This window comes from Mauremys reevesii, linkage group 12 (assembly GCF_016161935.1).
Source record: "Mauremys reevesii isolate NIE-2019 linkage group 12, ASM1616193v1, whole genome shotgun sequence".
In the NCBI taxonomy this organism is placed as follows: Eukaryota; Metazoa; Chordata; order Testudines; family Geoemydidae; genus Mauremys; species Mauremys reevesii.
This window is the reverse complement of record NC_052634.1, coordinates 45,708,658-45,721,994: the sequence shown is the minus strand read 5'-3', so window position 1 is coordinate 45,721,994 and position 13,337 is coordinate 45,708,658. Positions and strand designations below refer to the sequence as shown.

Here is a 13,337-nt window from a genome sequence, read left to right as displayed (position 1 = left end):
GATGGCCGGCTCTCCCGTCCACCAGGCTCATCAGGAGCCCTTAGTCGACAGGCTCGGAGAATGCGGGCGGCGTCCTTCACTACCTCTCGCATGCAAAGCGAGCGCTCTGCCGCTTGAGCTAATTCCCTGCAGCTGGCCTGACTCTCAGGCACCGGGCAAAAAAAGGCAAGGGCTCTGTGGCCTTAAGCAGAACACAGCCTGAAATGAGGGGAAGGGGGGCGTGCTACCCAGAGCTGGGGAAGGGGGTCCAAGTCCCAGCCACGCTCCTCGGCACAAACACCAACGCTCCTTCCCTGGAGTGTGTCTGGGCTGAGAGTTAGCCCCTGAAACAAGCACCAAGCTTCAGAAGACAACGCAGGGATAGATCACTTGACGATTGCCTGCTCTGGCCATTGCCTCTGAAGCGCCTGGCATCGGTTACTGTCAGAAGACGGGATAGTGGCCTAGATGGACCATCGGTCTCACCCAGGAGGGCCGTTCTTATCTTCACCACTTTCCTCTAACCCAAGCAAAGCCAGAAGCAGGCCCAGCTCAGCAACTCTAGCAGACTCCCTGGCCTCTGGCCCAGCATACAGCAAAACGACCCTGCCTCCGCCAGGATAGACAGCCACCGACTCCCTCTTCCAGACCAACGCAGCCCTTCCCCGCTTTGGCTGTCTCCAAGCTGTCTGCGTGCTCTGCTCTGCTCCACGGCTGCCATGCTGCCTGAGATCAGGAGGCTGCGAGGTCTCACGGTCTCAGCTGAGCTGGTATCGCATGCCACCCCGCCCATCTCCTCATTCTCTTCATGGACCCCTGGGATGTGAGTAATTCTGTATTTGAGTGGCTCTCCCTCCCGGCCAATGAGCTTGGCGTAGACTAGCAGGGAGGGAGGAGGAAAGGGATTGTGCTCCAGTGAGAGCTCAGAAAGAAAGGTGCAGGTCCCCCACTAGAGCCCAGCACAGCAGAGCAAAGCAGAGCAGAGCAGAGCAGAGCAGGCTGGAGAATGTGTGTCTGGGTCTGACTACTTCTCCCATGCTCTCCCATTTGAGCTAACTTCCCCCAGCTGTCGCCAGCCTCCCAGTCAGCGCAAGGGGGAGAAGGGCCGGGGTGGAAGAGCTTTGTGCTCCGCAAGGGCTGGCCTTTTGGGAGGCCAAGCGGGGAGAGTGATGGAGGCCACTGGAGGAGCTGAGCCGGCTGACTGTCCATGGCTTCTAAAAGAAGGGCAAGAGAAGGTCCCCGCGGCTGCCTTGCCGCTGGAGAATGCGGGCATTGATCCCGCTGCCTCTCGCATGCGAAGCGAGCGCTCTACCACTTGAGCTAATTCCCCTACCTTGGCAGGTGGTGTCTTGATCCATCCATTCGATAACGGAGGCCACATCGTTCCCCGCGCCAGCCGGTGACTCCTTCCAAAAGGGTCAGGCAAGGCAGGGCTTCCCATAGGCCGGCTAGCTCAGCTGGTTAGAGTGTGGTGCTAATAATGCCAAGGTCATGGGTTCAAGCCCCATGCTGGCCACTGCGAGAGGGAGAGGGAGAGGGTGATTTCTGCTCTTTTGGCTGACTGCTAGGGGTGGCAGAGGCCAAAACCAGGTGGGCCGGGAGCGGGCAAGAGCCCTGCTGGGCACCGGGCAGGACGAGGCTCCGGACACCTCCTTGGTCTCCCTCCCTGGGCCTCGCTCCACCTGCTGCCTGAAAGGAACTTGGGCCCGGGGAGGAGACGGGTGAGCCCGGCCGGCTGCCTTCCAGGCTCATAGGAGGCCAGGCTTGAGCTGCCCGCCCGCGAAGCCAAAATCGCAGGCCTGCCAGCTCACCCCCATTGTCCACAGAGGGTTGACCTGATGGCCCGAATTCTTGCCGGCCGCCAGCTCCACCCAAATGGACCCGACGCCGGATCACGCTTCCCAGCCCAAGCCACAGAGGAAGGCTTAACACTCGGCACCCCAACCTAGGGGAGAGGCTTCACACTCCGCCGGCGCAGGGTGACCTTTGGGACTTCCCTGGACACCATCCTCCCACCACCCTCAGCCAGACCCCCCAAGCCCACACTCGAGCCCACACCTCCGACAGGAAGGAGCAGGAGGACCACTCCGCCCAGGGGCACCACCACTCGAAGTCAGCTTCACTTGCTTCCTCTTCTACCCCTTTCCTCCCAATTTATGCGCGCCTCACGGGAGCCGGCCCTGGGAAGACGCAGGCACGGCACTCTGACTGGCGCAAGCCAAACGCCCACACCGAGAGTTTAGCACGGGCTCTTGAGGCACTGGAGGAACCCCATGCAGACGCACTGACTGAGCTAAGCTTTACGGCCAAGGGCCCTACCTGTGCAGAAAGCCAACTTGCTTGTGAAAAAGACTCCTCGTTCGGCTCCCCTTCCAAACTTCCAAATGCCTCCAAATGGGAAAACACACACACTGAAACACCCAAACGGTCCTAACGCTGGGGCCAGGCGAAAAAGAAAAGCAAGGAAAAGATTTCTAAATGGCCACCCTGCCAGAGTCGTACAGCTCCGCAAGTGAAACCCGTGGGAGGGACATTACACAGAAAAGGGGAATGGAAAGCTGCCCAAATTGAGATGCTGTGGAAAGCTACAGCCCCATCGCTACTCCTACTCTGCACACTTCTTGCAACAGCTGATTAACGGCCAGGTGCTTTTCGCATCCAAGCCCACACCAGGGGAAGACCATGAGAAGCTTCCCGTGGCTTGCCTGGTTCAGCTGGTCAGAGTGCAGCACTCGTGGAGGCCATGGGCACCAACTTATATGGGCTCCTGGGGCAGTCGTGCAAACACCACAACATTAAAGAAACCAACAGTGCCACAGCACTTGCCTGTGGGATTTCCACAAGAGCATCCAGGCAGGGGAGCCAGTCAGCGTGTGACTGTACGATCGGATCAAGCGACAGCTGCCCGAGTTCCAGGAGATGAGGCTGCAGCTGGCCAACATGAGCAGGAGCACTGAGTGAAGGGAGGGGCAGCCTCCCCTGACATTTTTGCAGCCTGCAGGGAATGGAGACAAAGCAGGGGGATACAGGGACTCAGGGCAGGCCCCACGGATCCGGTAGTGCAGGACTATAGTCGCTGGAGGAGGAGAGAGAGTCCTGTGAGAGGAAGCTGCTGGTGGGAAGCAATAAGTGCAGAGTGCAAACCAGCCAGCTGAGAGTCATTGGTGTCTAGAAAACAAAACAGTAGCGGGTCCCATGGTGTAATGGGCAGCACTCAGGACTTTGAATCCTGGAATCTGAGTTCAAATCTCAGTGGGACCTCTTGGGCATATGTTGGTTTGCTGCAAAGCCTTGGAGCTTAAGGTGCTTGATTACTCTCTCCCTGGCTGAGCTAGAGTGAGGTTTTTTCTCCTCCTCCTGGGTCACTGGTGCCCATTGGAGATGGGTCTCTGGTCCAGCTGGCCGCTAGAGGGTGGGGTCCTAGACCTTAACAGTCTGGCTAGAGATTCCTGCGGGTTGACCTGATGTTGGGTTTCTCACTGCTTCACCTGATGCCCACAACTTTGGTCCCTGTAGCTGCAGCTCTTCCTCTTGCCCACATGGCATTTAAAGGAAGCAGGGCCAGGGCCAGGCCTCCCAGGCTGGAGCCCAGCCCCTCTCCTCCTCTGGGCACCTGGAGCAGAGGCATATGGTGCTGACGGCTCCAAGGGAAGGCTTAAAAGCCACAGAGCAACCGAGGTCAGGGCTAGAGGAGGGCAGGACCATGCCTATGTGTGGCCTTCAGACAGGCACAAAAACACCCAGCCAGCCTGCTCCCTGCCATGCCAAACCCCCACTGAAGACCACCCACAGATCAGCATGCGGGGCGGCTGCTGATGCTCTGTGGCCAACATCAGAAGATGGTAGGAAAGCAGGGCCAGCCCCCCTGGTGGGGCCTCTTACCATTCCCACTCAAGGTGCTCACTTTGGCAGTGGGGCAGGAGATTTTACCCCAAGAGGCTTTTCCCCAGCTGGCGACAAGCAGAGAAACACCCAGGCTCCCAAGGGGCTATGTAGCAACCCCCCTCCAGCACAGGGACAGGCGCACACTTGGAAGAGGGAAACAGCTCCACACGCTAGCCCGGGCAGCTGCCCATTTTCTCTGGCAAGTCAGGAATGGCAAAGGCGAGACTGGAAGCACCTGGGACTCATGCCCCAGCCTTTGTGACACCCAACCCCCAACTCCTTCCCGGGGCTCTAGCTGAAGCCAGAGCATTGGCCTGAGCAGCCAAGAAGAGGTTCCAGCCCTGAAGGGAGCAGGACTTTCAGCACAAAGGTAAAACTGCACAAGCACAACCACGAAGGGACTTGAACCCTCAATTACCTGATCCGAAGTCAGGCGCCTTCTCCATTAGGCCACGTGGTCACATAGAAAAAGGCCCTCCAGGCACTTCTTTGGAAAAGGCCGACACTGACGCATCCGACGAAGTGAGGATTCACCCACGAAAGCTCATGCTCCAATACGTCTGTTAGTCTATAAGATGCCACACGACTCTGCTGCTTTTGCAGACACTGTGTTTCTCAGGTCAGCTACTGAGCGGGGCTGAGACTCTCTGGGCACAAGAAGTCGAGTTCCCAGTGAGACGTGAGATTTAATTCTCTGGAGCCAGGTGCAGGGCTTTGGCAGGGAGGCTCAGGCATGGGGGGTTGTGGTGCAGCGGACGGACCCGCTGTCTAGGTACAGAGATTTAGTCGCACTGAGGAGGAGGAGGAGGAATCCTGCTGACAGGCAGTGGCCAGGGCTGGTGCAACCACTAGGCAAACTAGTCGGCCGCCCAGGGTGCCAAGTGGTTGGGGCACCATAAAGCGCACTCAGGGGGGGCGGGGGAGTGGAGGTGAGCTGTGGCAGGGGCTGGGGGAGGTGCGGGGGGAGGGCTGCCCGCAGCAAGTAATGGGGGGCGGGAGTGTGTGGGCAGGGGGACCGCACCCTGTCCCAGCTCACCTCTGCTCTGTCTTCTCCCCTGAGCACGCCGCCCCCGCTCTAATTCTCCTCCCCTCCCAGGCTTGCTGCACTAAACAGCTGATTGGCACCGCAAGCCTGGGAGGCGGGAGAAGTGGAGCGGCGCCGGTGTGCTCAGGGGAGAAGGCGGAGCGGAGGTGAGCTGGGGTGGGGAGCTGCTGCAGTGGGGGCAGCCCGGCTCTTCCCCATGGCCCCGCCCTCCTCTGCCCCAGCCCCACCCGCCCCCTCCGCCCCTGCACTCACTGCATGGTACGTGGAGTGACACAGCCCCAGCCTGGTCCACTCCCCTGGCTCCCAGCCACGCTGCCGGCGAGTGCTGTGGGGCGGTTCCCCCCCCCCAAGCTTGGGAGCCAGGGGAGCAGAGCAGGCTGGGGCCCCAGGCCTGCGTGGGGGGAAGCAGAGGGGGGCTGGTCCCAGGCCTCTGTGGGGGACGGGGGGGCTGGCTACTTCCTGCAGGAAGTGGAGTGACCCAGCCCCAGCCTGCTCTGCTCCCCTGGCTCCCAGGCTTGTGTTGGTGTTGGCTGGATTTGTGCAGGTGTTTGTGTATATTAGCAATTGTGTGTGTGTGGCTGGATTCATGCATGTGTTTGTGTATGTTTGCAATTGTGTGTGTGTGTGTACGTGTGTGTGTATGCTCTGCTGCCTTCTGCCGGCGCGACAACTGTTTCTCTGTATGTCACAGCCCCCATACCGTCGACCTCGATGGTGATTTCCCCATCTTACAATGGCTGGCTGGCCTAACACGTCTCCCCTCTGTGGAGTGTGGCGGGGCTGCAGCTCACCCCCTGTGGGGCAGTAGGGCCAAGGTGCGGGGTGCTGGGCTCCAATGCACCCGGAGAGCAGCTCAGGTGAGGCGGGCAGGGTGTGTGGTGTCCGTTCTGCATTGTCTGGTGCTGGGCCATTGCACAATCCCCAGCCACGCCGCACAGCGCGCCCCGAGAGGGAGTGGGGGGCCAAGCAGATGATCCAGCACGAGGGGATCATTCTCATTGGTAGCTGTCCAGTGGCAGTGAGTTCCACAGGCCTCAGCACACGCTGTGTGGGGCAGGAGGTCCTTGTGTTGGGAGCAGTGGGAGTGAACTGTGTGCAGTTGTGTCTGTGAGCACGATTGCAAATATTATGGTGTGGGGGGGTGATTGTGAGTGCGGCTGGGGATGTGATTGTTGCTGTCTTTGGGGTTGGGCTAGCATGTCCCTCTGGGTGTGTTGTGTGTGAGTGTTCTTGGGATTGTGTGAGTCCCTTTGTGCGTCAGTGTGCGTGTGTGTGTGTCAGTCAGTCACTCACTCACTTGCTGCAGGATACAAAATCCTGCAAAGCCATTTCCTACTGGTTAGCCCAGCAACACACTGATACAAACAGTGTCACAGTCTCTCTCTCTCTCTCACCCCCCAACCCCCCCCCCCGCAGAGCGAGGCTCAGCCCCACCAGCAGGGGGCAGCAGGGACACACACGTCTCTCCTGGGCCAGCTTGGGCAATTTCCCATCACGACCCGGCACAGTGCTGGTGCCCCCACATGGGGCGGGGCTCTGGGGGCGGGCACAGCAGGGGGCGGGGCTTTGGGGGAAGGGGCGGGCCGGGCTTTGGGGCGGGCACAGCGGGGCCTGGGGCTTTGGGGAAGGGGCGGGCGGGGCTTTGGGGCGGGCACAGCGGGGGCTCGGGCTTTGGGGAAGGGGCGGGCGGGGCTTTGGGGCGGGCACAGCGGGGCCTGGGGCTTTGGGGAAGGGGTGGGCGGGGCTTTGGGGGCGGGCACAGTGGGGCGGGGCTTTGGGGAAGGGGCGGGGCCGGGCTCTGGGGGGGGCACAGCGGGGGGCTCGGGGAAGGCTGGGGCGGGTCTGTCTGCGGGGCTTTGGAGCCGGGCTCACCCGGGGAGGGGGCGGGGATGGGGGCAGCGGGAGTCGGGGGGGGACACGTAGGGGCGCCGGGAACACGTGGATCCAGCGCCCGGGCAGAGCCAGACCCGCCCCCACCCCCACCAGCCGCTTTGTGCCGGGGGGTGAAAGAGGCGAAGCGGCGCAGCACGTTCCTGCGCGGGGCAGCGTCACACCCTGCACCGGGGGGGCTCTCTGGGGGGCGGGGCTGGGGAGTTGCATTGGGGAGGTGTCAGGTTGACCCAGGGACCCGCCCTCACCTGGGCTGGAGAGGAGGAGGCGCCCCGGGGCAGGCTGGGAGTTGTAGTTCCTGGCTCGTCTCAGAGCGGAAGTGACGGGCAGGTTGCTCAGACAACGCGCCCCCTCCCGGTGCGCTCTGGGAAGCGTAGTTCTCTCTCTCTCCAACGGGCAGAAGCAGCGCGGAGTGAAAGGGCTTCACCCCTCCCCCCCCGCTGTGACCCTCCTGCCAGCCCCGCCCCCAGCGTCCCCTCCCCACCCTGTCCGCTCTGCCCGGCCTTTCCCTTCGCCCCGCCACCCTGCCCCTTCCTCCTCCTCTCACCCCACCCCTTCCTCCTCCTCCTCCCTCTCCCACCCCCAGCGCCCCGCCCCTAATTGCCTCCAGCCCATTTCTCCATGGCTGGGCCCCACGTTCCCATCCCCCCACTGCCCCAGTCCATCCCCAGGGTGGGGGGTTCCTCATCTCCAATCTCTGCTGCCCCCCAACCTGCCGGGTTCCCCTTTTCAGCCACCGTGGGGTCCTCCAACCCGCCCCCACCCATCCACTCTGGGCTCTAAATCCCACATTCCCACAATGCACCTTGGTATCCCCACCCTCCTCTATCCCTAATCCCCCTAGTCCCTTCCCTGGGGTCCCCCTGGACACCCCAGCCCACAGTCCGGCCCCCACATACATCCCAGTCACTCATCACACGCTGAGCTAGTCCTTCAGGGGCCCCTCCAGCCCCCCAAACTCCTCCATCCATGAGCCCCGTGGGCCTGTGGCTGGGAAGTGAGGGAAGCTCCCACTTTGGCTGGGCTGGGGGTGGGTGTTGATCTTTTCCTGGCTTGTGTGTGCTGAGCTCACAAAGGCTTTTTGCTCCCTCTGTCCTGCCCTTATGCAGCCCAGGTGGGGAAGGTGACCTGGATGCAGGGAGCCCTGATGTCGCTCCTTGCTCCCCCTCACAGCCCCCTAGGGGGGCCCGGAGGAACATTGGGGGAGCAGTAGCCGCTCATCACCGCTATCTCCCCCTTCTCTTCCCCTCCCTCCCCCCATGCTCCTATGCCGGGAGGGAGCAGGGAGAAATCTGGGCACCACCCCAAGCAGCACTCCCCTGCCAGCCGGGAGCAGTTTCTGACTTTACACCAGCAGCACACACCTCTCTGCTACCGTACAGCACCGCCCTTGAGCATGGTACCCCTGGGCAATTCCCTGGTGGCACCCACCCCTAAGGCTGGCCCTGGCTACGGGCTTCAGAGGGAGTGACCAGACCAGGCGGCCATGGAGAGGTCCAGCCCCTGTTCTCCCCTCCCAGCTTCTAGCAATCAGAGGCCAGGGACATGCTTCCATGCTGATGACAGGTACTGCTCGATAACGAGCCAAAGTACATTCATATTCCTCATCTGAGTCAGATGCCACCCACTGAAGATTGATTGTCCTGTCTAGTGGTTCAAGTTCTGTAGTGTCTGCATCAGAGTGTTGCTCTTTGAGGACTTCTGACAACATGTTTCACACCTCGTCCCTCTTGGATTTTGGAAGGCTCTTCAGATTCTTAAACCTTGGCTCGAGCGCTGTAGCTATCTCTAGAAATCTCCGTTGTACCTTCTTTGTGTTTTTTGTCAAATTTATAGTGAAAGTGTTCTTAAAGTGAACAACATGTGCTGGGTCATCACCCACCACTGCTATAAAACAAAATATATGGCAGAATGTGGATAAAACCATGGAGCAGAAGACATACAGTTCTTCATCAAGGTCTTCAGTCACAAATTAACACATTATTTTCTTAACGAGCGTTATCAGCATGGAAGCATGTCCTCTGGAATGGTGGTTGAAGTATGAAGGCATATGGATGTTAGCATATCTGACACGTTAATACCTTGCAATGCTGGCTGCAAAAGTGCCATGAGAGAGCCTGTTCTCACTTTTAGGTGACGTATACAAGACACGGGCAGCATTATCTCCAGTAAATGTAAAGAAACTTGTTTGTCTCAGCAATTGGCTGAACAAGAAGTAGGACTGACTGGACTCTAAAGTTTTACATTGTTTTCTTTTTGAGTGCACTTATGCAACAACAACAAAAATCTACATATGCAAGTTGTACTTTAATGATAAAGAGATTGCACTACAGTACTTTATATTTTACAGTGTAAATATTTGTAATAAAACTATATATAGTGAGCACTGTACACTTCGTATTCTGTGTTGTAATTGAAATCAATATATTTGAATATGTAGAAAAACAAAAAAAATTAAATTAGTATTCTATTGTTTAACGGTGCGATTAAAACAGATTAATCATGATTTTTTTAAAGTTAATTGTGTAAGTTATCTGCGATTAATTGACAGCCCTAGATTTGAATGTTTCTGTCCCATGCAGGACGAGCTGGAATATCTGTGTGCAGGGAAAGAGCCTGGGGGGAATTGTGCTGGGAAATTATTTCCTGTTCTGACATGTCCCCAGTTGCCCTTTTTGCCCTAACAGGCTGCAGCGCAACATCCATGTTTTGCTCCAGCTCATTTGGTCCTCCCAGGGGCCGGGGAAGGGAAATGGCTGCAGTGGAGCCAGTTGAGGGAGGGATTAGCAGGGAGTTGCTGGCAGGTTCCCTTGGCGGGGAGAAAGGGCAGTAAATACATAGGGGGTGGGAACTTCCAGGAAGGTTGGTCTGGGTGGGAGAGGGCAGGAAATCCCCAGGGTGGGGGACAGGGTGTGACAAACCTGCTGGGATTTGTTTACTGTGAGGCTCCAGCATTTCTCAAATGTGGCCACCAGGGGCTTTAATTGTGGCCACAGCGTCCTGGGCTGTAATTGAGGGGGAGTCGGGGGCAGCAAAGCAGCGACTAGTCCCCTGGGCTGCCTGCAGGGGCTGGTCCCTACCCCCTTCCGGAGTCATAAACACTGCAGGAGCAGGCAACCAGTGGGAGTTCCCCTCCTCCCCACGTGCGGTGGGGCTCAGGCTTCAGGCTTCTGCTCTGGGATGGTGGGCGGCAGGCTCAGTCAAGATACATGGAACGTAGGCTGGGTGGAGAGAAGTCTGTGTAACTCATCCAGTTATTGATATACATGTGACCTCGAATATTACCAATCTGTGTGCCCCCCCCACACACACACACAACCCCCCCCCCCAACCAACCATCTCCCAAACAGACCCTCAGTCCGGAAAACATTCATCCCTCGTGTTGTTGAAAAGACTCACAGCAAATAGAAGAATTTCAGTTTTTAAAACAATCCTCTAGCAAGACAAAGAAACTCACAGCTGTAGACTCAGAAAACACTCCCAAGAAATTTTAACAATATGTTGTTATGAAGAAAGTGCTAAAGATACCTGATTTTTCAACTACTTTAAAAAAAATCTTCTCAAATCAGCATCTTTAGAGTGAAACTTTTTCTGCTTTTCTAACCAGACAATTCTCCCCAGAAGGAGAAGCACTGGTCCTGGAGACACTGCAATACCAGGTCAATGCATGGGGTGGACAGAGCAAGCTCCTATTCCAACCCCTTGTTTCAAAAATCAAAAATAATATACAGTCCTCAAATAAAGGACCTATCAGATATTAAACTGATAAGAACAGATTTAAATTTTATTAGAGAATATTTAAAGTAAACGATACAAAGTGTTTGAAACGTCAGTTATTGTGTCATTGGGGGTAACATACAGGTTGTGGGGGGATGTTAGCATTTTGGTGTTAGGCAGCATATACATATACACAGTCTGTCATGTCCCCAATGCGGGGTATACGGTGGGTGAGTTCAAGGTACAGCCAGTAAGCAGTGAGGGCACATCACTCATACAAACAGGTTATGGATAGTCGTGGGCATGAATAAATGAGCGGACTGGGTAATGGTGATAGGGTGCCCCTCACATGGCAGAGTTCAGTTTGGTTGGTTCAGGGCTCAGGAGATAAAGTCTAACAGAGGAAGTTTACAGGTCTCTTCCCCCTTGCGGGTGCGTGGAGTCACGCCGGCTCACTCTTGGTATTGACGGTGGCCGGTGACGTGCTCTGTGTAAATGTCTCTGGACCACCGAATAGCGTCCGAGACCATTAGGCATCTCATGAGCCGCGCGTAGCGACGGCCAACCCCACAAGTCCGCAGCACGCGCTCATTAAGGGGGTCCCAGGCGCCCAAGGCCCCAACGATCAGAGCGTCGGTGTAGACCTCGTAGCTCTTTGCTCGCAGGGTGTCAGCCAGGGGAGCGTACTTTTCGAGTTTGCGGGCTCGGGCTTGGCGGAAGGCCGTGATCCTATTCTCCAACGGGATCGCTACCATTGATCTTAGCTCAAAGAGCCGAGAAGCAATGCTCAGGCTTTGCGCACGCACACCCCTGCCCCCACCGCTTTCTACCTCGCCGGGGCGAGCACTCAGCCACGCAATGAACACCGTATCGAGGTAACTCTAAGTGAGGCTCACTTCCCTAAAATTACTCCAGTGGAAGAATTCAAAGCAAGAACCCTTGACACACAATTCTGTTAAAAAAAGAAAGAAAGAAAAAGAGACAGTTCCTGTACGCTCCTCCTTTCCACAAAAACCCACCCACTGACCTGCTGCCCCCAAGCGCCGCATACCCCCACACACTTTTTTTTTCTTTAATTATTTTCCTTGAGTCACGCTAGGAATGTGACTCAAAGGATCACAACCTTCCTCCTCTTCTGCTCCTATGAACTAGCCCTCGTCTGGGCAAAACATTTACAGAGACTGTTTCCTAGGTTAAGAGGGTGGCATTTTTCCAATGGGAAAAGGGATGGAAATTTTCTCTTCTGTGGGAGACGAGGAAAGAACAGGCCAAACCATGCCATTAATTCTGGAAGGTATACTAAAGAGAGCAGTTTAAGAACCTACACAGAATAGACTAAGAAAGCAGCTGTTTAACTGACCTACAAACAACGACAAAGTAAAATCTGCAAGAGCAGCCTTTCAACTCAGAGGCTTAATCATAAGATGTAACTAATAACTGATGAAAGAGTCACAGATGACTCGAAACCATACTCTTAGTACAAACCAAATGGTAACACAGACAACACGACTTTTCTTCGCTGCTCTTCAACCACGATATTCTCCCCATAGGGAGGCCCACCGTTCCTGGAGGTTCAGTGCCGCAATAACGGGGCGCTGTGTGCAGTGGATGGAGGAAGCTGCTATTCCGTCTCCCTATTCCAAAAAATCAGTGTAATAGCTAGTCCTGAGATAGAGGAAGTATCAGTTATTAAAGTGATAAGAACAGATTTAAAACTGTGATTCCAGCGAATGTTAAAATGATCTAAACTACAGGTTAATAAAAGTATTTCTAGTCCTCTGCACAGAACGCTTAAATTATCCCCAAATCGCAAGTTTGGGTTTAAAAAGTCATAAACGGCACATCATCCAGTATCTGACACTTGGTGAAATCTAAGTCTAGAACGTACAACCATTTTGGGGGTTGTGCTCTGCTTCTCAACAGTCTGCCCTGAGGTTGCCACTCACAGTCACGAGCTACTCCAGACGGCTCAAGCCCCTCCCTCTCATGGATCAGTAACTGGTTAGCAGATAGGAAAGAAAGGGTAGGAATCAAGAGTCAGTTTTTACAACTGAAAGGGGTAAATAGCAGGCTTCCAAAGTATGAGACGAGACTACAGACATTAGGGCTTGTCAGCTTAGACAAGAGATGACTAAGATCCCTATAGGATACAGCACCGGTTCTCAACCAGGCGTCTGCCAAAGGAAACCTGGGCTCGACCCACCTCCGCGGGCCACCAAGCCTGCCTGCCTGGTTTGCAGCAGGGGAGGGGCACAACAAAAAATTGCAGCATCACTGCAGAACACAAGAGAGAGCTGTCCCCCTGCCATCATCGGTAAGGGTTGCCTCCCAGCCACAAACAGGCAGCAGCTAGTCAAGGAAACACACACCACCGCTCTGTTCAAGGCGCAAAAGTCCGACCCCCATTCTGCTTTCTTCCCACGACATGAGATAACAATCTCACAAAACTGAGGCGGAAACGCATAATGGTTACTCTCTAGGAAAAGCTGTGCTTGTACTTTTGCTTTTACTTTTGCTTTTGCTTTTCGGGAGCGGGGAAGCAGAGGGAGACAAAAGATTTATACCATCTGAAGAGAAACCAGAGCAACCTGCAGAGGCACTGCCAGGGAAGGCGCCTTCCGCTCAACTCAGAGTAACTACACCGACAGCCCCACTAAACCTCTCCCTTTTAGAGGAAATTTAATTGAACCGATTTAAATGCCAAATTGGCTCATGGGAACCGGGGACATTGGGAGCAAAACCAGCCCCTTGAGCAGCGACTCGCTTCGCTGCACGCAATGCACCGTGGGTATGGAAATGAGAGTTCCCCGCCGGCCTCCAG

At 56.0% G+C, this 13,337-nt stretch overlaps 6 non-coding genes across 6 annotated transcripts; 2 read left to right on the top strand and 4 right to left on the bottom strand.

Annotated features, from left to right (window-relative positions):
* Window positions 1-1,236: 1,236 nt before the first annotated feature.
* On the bottom strand, window positions 1,237-1,309 carry TRNAA-CGC. Its single transcript has one exon. It is a non-coding gene; the product is annotated as a tRNA-Ala (tRNA).
* Window positions 1,310-1,421: 112 nt separating this feature from the next.
* On the top strand, window positions 1,422-1,495 carry TRNAI-AAU. The gene has a single exon. It is a non-coding gene; the product is annotated as a tRNA-Ile (tRNA).
* Window positions 1,496-3,168: 1,673 nt separating this feature from the next.
* TRNAQ-UUG lies at window positions 3,169-3,240 on the top strand. The gene has a single exon. It is a non-coding gene; the product is annotated as a tRNA-Gln (tRNA).
* A 1,011-nt stretch (window positions 3,241-4,251) lies between these two features.
* Window positions 4,252-4,324, bottom strand: TRNAR-UCG. The gene has a single exon. It is a non-coding gene; the product is annotated as a tRNA-Arg (tRNA).
* A 6,097-nt stretch (window positions 4,325-10,421) lies between these two features.
* On the bottom strand, window positions 10,422-10,607 carry LOC120376414. Its single transcript, XR_005587294.1, has one exon. It is a non-coding gene; the product is annotated as a U2 spliceosomal RNA (small nuclear RNA).
* Window positions 10,608-12,065: 1,458 nt separating this feature from the next.
* On the bottom strand, window positions 12,066-12,259 carry LOC120376522. Its single transcript, XR_005587383.1, has one exon. It is a non-coding gene; the product is annotated as a U2 spliceosomal RNA (small nuclear RNA).
* Between the last annotated feature and the right edge of the window lie 1,078 nt (window positions 12,260-13,337).